Source organism: Procambarus clarkii, chromosome 87, assembly GCF_040958095.1.
Source record: "Procambarus clarkii isolate CNS0578487 chromosome 87, FALCON_Pclarkii_2.0, whole genome shotgun sequence".
Taxonomy (NCBI): domain Eukaryota; kingdom Metazoa; phylum Arthropoda; class Malacostraca; order Decapoda; family Cambaridae; genus Procambarus; species Procambarus clarkii.
In genome coordinates this window covers 12915141-12922282 of record NC_091236.1, presented here as the reverse complement: position 1 = coordinate 12922282, position 7142 = coordinate 12915141, and positions in this window count along the sequence as shown.

Here is a 7142-nt window from a genome sequence, read left to right as displayed (position 1 = left end):
GTGTAGACCTCCAGGTCTTCCATTACTTTTAGCTGAATCTTTCTTTGGCTGAGATTTGTTGCGAGTTGACATAGTTCGTCTCTTTCCTGCGTAACAACTGCTTTTATCGCCTCTTTTCCCCAAATCATTTCCCATACCACCACTATCAACTGACAGTTTAAGCTCAAACAAATCCCACTAGCCACAGATTCATGCAAATTAGCAAGAACAACAACTCCGTCTCAAAATACATATCTTGGGACGAACTCCGTCCCTTACATACATATCTTGGGACGAACTCCGTCCTCTTACATACATATCTTGGGACGAACTCCGTCCTCTTACATGCATATCTTGGGACGAACTCCGTCCTCTTACATGCATATCTTGGGACGAACTCCGTCCTCTTACATGCATATCTTGGGACGAACTCCGTCCTCTTACATACATATCTTGGGACGAACTCCGTCCTCTTACATACATATCTTGGGACGAACTCCGTCCTCTTACATACATATCTTTCCTTCCATGGAAGTGTTTTCAGTTATCAATGAATGATATTGCATTTGATTTGCAATATTTGTCTAATTGATAATTGATTCCAATTGCTGTAGACAGCAGTCCAATTCCAACTCCCCATATATTGAGTTTCAGGAAAGACCTGGGTAAATGCTGAACTGGGATTAAGGTAGTTGGTCTATGGAACGAATTACCGGGTAATACAATAGACGAGGGAACCAAACCACACATCAGAAGTAACGACAACGTTTCGGTCCGTCTTGGACCATTATCAAGTAACCTTATACACAGCTTGATAACTGGATCCAGGACGGACCGAAACGTCGTCGTCCCTTCACCTTCACGTGTGTGGTCTGGTCATCATATCTTCAGCCACGTTATTGTGACTCATCGCCTCCGCAATAGATGAGGAATCACTTGATTTTTCAAGCTTAAGTGTAAGAAAGTGTCGTGGTGGATTTCTGCCTCGGAGGGCTTGCCCTTGAGGTGTAATGTTCTTGTTATATATTTAGCTACTGAAAACAAAAAGTTCCAAGTAGCACGGGCTATGGTGAGCCCGTAGAGGCCTTACCTGGCACAGGAGCGAGGCTGAATTGAGGTGTTGTTTTAGATTTAGCTACTCAGAACGAAGTGTCTATGTAGCATGGGCTATGGTGAGCCCGTAAGTTGAGGTGTAAGAAAGCCGGGCTTTATATACTGAAGCCTCGTCATAGAGTCACCACAGTTGCGACATCTCCGGTCCTTACTTTGCTCCTTATATTCACTCCATCTGAAGCTGTGCCAATTTTACGGGCTATTCATGCCCGTGCCACCTCTTGGGTGGCTTCATCTGCATCAATCAGTGCCAATTAATTGCCCAAGGATATATTACATCCTGGTGAAACAATATCCTTACAACGATGAAAAAAAATCGACTCAAATTGAAACGGAAAGATCGGCTTCAGCTTACGATTCTCTCTGAAGCCAAACTTAATGCCATAATTGAAGGAGATACTCGACTTTGCAAGTTTGTAACGATTAAGAACCTGTTGCTTCGGTTATACGATCGAGAACTCAGGAGCAAATTGAAAAGAGAAAAACGGAAGGCCCGCTTGCGCGCTTCTCGGTTCAAATTAAATTTGAATGAGATACCGTTGCTAACCGTTACAAGCGCGGAGGACATTTCTTTACCGGTCCCCATCACGCCTATGTCGACGGATGACAACCATATTGCTGGTGGTTCTGAGTTTAACTGCGCCAATGGCAAGGTTCTGACGACCGAGGGAAATAATGGAATGACAGTTAAGGAGGGTGACGCCCAAGAATGTCTCGTTGATGGTTCGACAGTGTTAAAGGAACCGTTGGGAGTCCTTATGGACTCCGCCATTGGTGCGCGTCAGTCAAATGATGCTGAATTATCTAGTTCCACTAGTGATACATTATCTAGTTCCACTAGTGATACATTATCTAGTTCCACTAGTGATACATTATCTAGTTCCACTAGTGATACATTATCTAGTTCTACTAATGATTCATCATCTAGTTCCACTAGTGATACATTATCTAGTTCCACTAATGATTCATCATCTAGTGACTCCTATAGTGACTCATCTAGTTCCTCTAGTGACTCATCTTGTTCTTCTAGTGACTCATCTGATTCCACTGACGAACATTCATCTAGTTCCTCTGATGCTGAGTTATCTAATGATGAAAAACATGAGAAAGCTGAAAGCAAGAGTGTCAATTGATCATAATTGTTAGCTATAATATAGCCTTAATTTGTAACTATAGTTTTATATATATTTTTCGTAAATAAAATGATCTTATTTGCTTTCTAATTTATTATCCAATAATCTCCAAAGAATTAAGACACGCATAGAGTTAATTGGCTCTTATCAGGGAATTGTATGTGTGTTTCACTACATTATCAAAGAATACAGAGGAGATTGATTGATTGATGAAGCCACCCAAGAGATGTTAGGGGATTGTCAGCCCGTAAAAGGCAGATTTTTTGGAGTGAATCCAAAGTCTATTATGTTATTGTACCTTGCATGATAGCGAACCTGTTAATATTTATAGAATATAGAATGTGTAGATACTGTCAAGTGTCTGGGATGCTCTCGGACGTAGGTTTGAGAGTTAGCCACGTTATTGTGACTCCTCGTCTGCCAGTGGGAATAAATAACTCTCCTAAGAGTGAAAAGCTGGAACCTCACTTATTTATATACCATCTCGTACAGTCCTTAATCAAATTCTCTCGCCCTTCTCTACTGATTGATCAGTCATCTATTTCCTTTGTCTAATAATGCATTCATTAATCCTATTCTATGTCGAAAAATATACGTTTGTCTCAATTCTTTATATCATCTTCGCAGTCAGTTGTCCTGTCGTATACACATATATTGAACACAATAGCATAGTTTTTTGTCTCATGCTGATACTTTCTTCATTAGAGAATAGTTAGAAATCACTGCATTTGACCAGAAATGGATAGCGGGAGATTTTTGGAAAAATATATTGATTTAGTTACCGGTTTAAATTTGAAATAAAAAACATTCAGAAGTTTGATACAATACAGAAAACAACAAACTCCAACTATTTATTGGCTAACTAAGGTATTATAGAATCCTTAAACAACATGATATCTACAATTAAACGTATCTTGAAAATGCCTTTTGGATCATAGGAGGCTATGTACAAAAAGAATTACGAATGTTCTAGTCTATCTTGAGCAACAATTTGTCAAACTAGCAAGAAATAAAAAGCAAAAATAATTTATAAAGTGTGTATAATATGAGAGGCAAAGATTTGGAGAAACTATATTACACTTAACATATATCAACACAAAGATCAGGGACAAACTCGGTCCATTAAACGGAGAGACAGATCAAGTATTATTATAATCGATTTTCGCCTTGTTAGGCCTCCAGTTAGATTATGTAGCTGAACTTTGGTCTTTGGTCAAAGGCTGTACGTACCTCTCTCAACCAGTTTAAAAGTAATACTAGGTACTACCTAGTTAACTCCGTGTAACCTACCTTACCCCCTAAATGTCAACACATGTCTTACTATTCTAAACAATGCTGTTTCTTGAACAGAATCGTGAGCCAAGTATATTTTGTCCGATGCCTTGCGTCTTGAATCCATGAATTGTAGGGGTTCAGTCCCTGAGCCCATTATGTGCCTCAGTAATCCTTTACCGCCCACAAGATGGGTATAGGGGGGTGCATAATAAATGAATTAAACTAAATAACTTACGTCTTGACCCTCCCAAGTTCCCCATTAGGCGAATGGGGGACGGGGGAGCTTCGACAAGCCGCCAGCTTCCTGTCCTCATCGAGGCCACTAGTGTTAGCTGTGCGGGTAAGTAGCCTTTGGTGCGGAACGGTGTCGGCGTCCTTGCTGAATATATACAACATCATATTTGATATTGTTGTCAGCTGCCTCAAATACGCTTTAATAAAAGGAAGATAAGTTGGCGAGACAGGAACGACTGACTTCTTACATGTACCCGCGTTTGGAGACTCTCTTATTAACCTGTAATGTTTTAGGTGATATACAATCGGCAATTATTGCTTCCAGGGACTTGACCACGGTCGATGTGAGGTTTATTGGTAGGTAGTTCGCAGCTCTATCCCCATTTTTTTGTAAGGCCATTACATTAAAAGTATTTTTCTTTCGAATGAAAACGTCAGCTTATAATTTGAAAGTCATTGTTTCATGTGATAGTGTACGATGCAAAATTAAAGGGGTATTTCTGGGTCAAGATTGTCAAACCCTTCAATTATTTTAATGACTTTGTATGATTTGTTTCTTTAAGTATATTTTTGTCCTCCGTCGGCAGTGACCGCCCTCTAATATGTCAATATTCTGTCTTAAATTTTCTGTTGGGTTTCTTGAAGCAGTGACTTGGCGTTTTCTCCTGATAGTTCACTTAGTGCACTGCTTACTTGGCTTCAGATCATTCTCTAGATTTCTGCTTGCTCGGTAAGCAGAAATCGAGAGAACTAACCTAACCCAGAACTAAACTAAGAAATATAACCTAACCTAACTTTGCTCCGTACATCTACAGTTGTAGCATAACTCTACAATTTATCCATACATTTATAATGGTTTCAAAATCTACAATTGTTTCCGTGAAGCTACAACAAGCAATTACAAAGGAGCACATAACAGCAACAGACTATATAATTTAAATTAGGCTGTTTATGGTCAGCCTATGACGTTTCAAACAACGACAGCCTATATGGAGTTTCAAACGAGAGAGTCGAGAATTTAAGAAGTGTCTATCTAAGTTCTATCTATCTAAGGTCAATCTAGTGTCTAATCTAAGTTCAAATATATTTATTGTGCCCCTCCCCCCTTTTCACATTTCCTGGTTGTTATCCCCACAACAGTTGCTTAACTCCCGAGTATCTATAGTTACCGCTTGGTGAACAGATGCATTAGGTGAAATGAAACGTGATCACCCATTTCTGGTTCGCCCGGGAATTGAACCCGGGGATCCCCAATTGTGAGATAAGAACAAAGCCAACTCTATTGCAGACAAGGGTAAAATCGAAACGGAATGCAGCCGCGGAGGAATTTTTTTTAATATTGGTTGATAACTGCTTTATTAAACATTATATATTGTTGAACCAACACGGAAAAACCTTATATATTAGATCTGGTTGTAAACTGATTTCAGGACAGTGTTTCAGGAAAAATTAGTAGGCTGGTAGTAAAAGTTAGGCAATTGTGAGGAGAGAGAAGTGAAAAAGGGCACTATTTGAGCAAACCGGAGTTAGATTAAGTTATATGCTTGGTTTACCAGAATTTACCTGTGGGGCCGCTATCACTCCAGTGGCCCCGATGAGGACAATAAACCAGCGGCTTGTCAAATGGCTCAAGTCTTATCAGCCTCAGAAGTCTTAGTGAAGCCATTACAATTGCTTACTGACCAACCATACAGCAAGTATACCTTAGTCATGCGAACATTATCCAGTACTTATGTATAGCGGGGTATACCTCTCGGTGTATGTACATCCATTTGTCAATTCAATCTCTTCTCAATCTAAATTAACCTAATTTGTATCTGGCGCTTTAGGATAGGAACATTGAAAATAATTGGTTTAGGATATAGACCTTGTGTTGTGTTCTCATCTTTTTATAATCATAATAAACTGTTCGGAAATGGTGGCAGAGGCTGTGATGCGTCAGCGTTGTCATTTATTAGATCGTCATAATGACATCCGATGATGACATAAATGCCAGTGAAAGTGTTATGATGGTGAGTGCCAAGGATATATTGAGGGGGAAGGTAGTGGAATCGAGTGCCTTGGGTGTCAGTGGAGGGGGCGGGGAGAGTTCCTTGGGTGTCAGGGGAGAGGGCGGGGAAAGTTTCTTGGGTGTCCGGGGAGGGGGCGGGGAGAGTTCCTTGGGTGTCAGGGGAGGGGGCGGGGAGAGTTCCTTGGGTGTCAGGGGGAGGGGGCAGGGAAAGTTTCTTGGGTGTCAGAGGAGGGGGGCGGGGAGAGTGCTTTACGTACTGAGGGAAAGATAATGTTGCTTTGAGTGTCGAGGAAATGGGTGGAGAGTGCCTTTGGTGGCAGGAAAGGGGTTAGAGAGTGCTCTGAATGCCAGGGAAGGGGGTAGAGAGTACTCTGGGTGCCAGGGAGGAAGTGAAATATGCTCTTGAGTGCCAGGGAAGAGGGTGGATAGTGCCTTAGCGCCAGGAGATGGAACGGAGAGTGCTTTAGGTGCCAGAGAAGTAGTGGAGAGCGTTCCGAGTGCCAGAGGAGTGACGGAGAGTGTTCTGGGTGCCGGGGGAGGTGGTACTGGTGGTAATCAGAGTAACCTTACATTTGTCAACATTAAACTACATCTGCCAATCTTTTGACCATTTCAAAACCCTATTTAGTTAGTTTAGTTCATTTATTATGCACCCCATACCCATCTTGTGGGCGGTAGTGGAAAGGGTTACAGAGGCACATAATGGGCTCAGGGACTGAACCCCACAATTCATTTAGCTAAGCAAGTTACAATCTTGATGAGCTAGTTACAAAATTCAATACAAGTCATCACATCAACAATGGGTTCGAGATCGACCTCAAGTACAGGTTCTAAATTAAGCAACTGACATATGTGGAGAGCTAGTGTCACAAGTTATATGTTTGTCCTGCACACCGCCCCCCATCCAGTGGGAAGCGGTGGATAGGTTACAATCACTATTTAGATCGTCTTTAAGTTATAATGAGTCTTTTTCCGTGTTTATATCCCTCCTGATTTCCGTATCATCGGCAGATTTGCAAACATTGCTGCTCAAACCTGAATCTAAATCATTTATAAATATTATGAATAACAGATATCCCAGCTAGGACAGAGCCTTGAGGCACTCCACTTACCACATTTTCCCACTCTGACTTAACCCCATTTATACTAACTCTGTTTCCTTTGGTATAGCCATGCCCTAATCCAACTTAATATAGCCTATCCTCTATTTTAATCAATCTTTCATGTGGCTCTGTATCAAAGGCTTTGCTAAAGTCAAGGTACACAACTTCACAAACTTACCAGTATCAACTGGCTCAACTATGCTGGAATAAAATGATAGAAAATGTTTTAAACATGAACGGCCATTTGTAAAATCATGTTGTGAATCATTTATTAATCTATGTTTTTCAAGATGA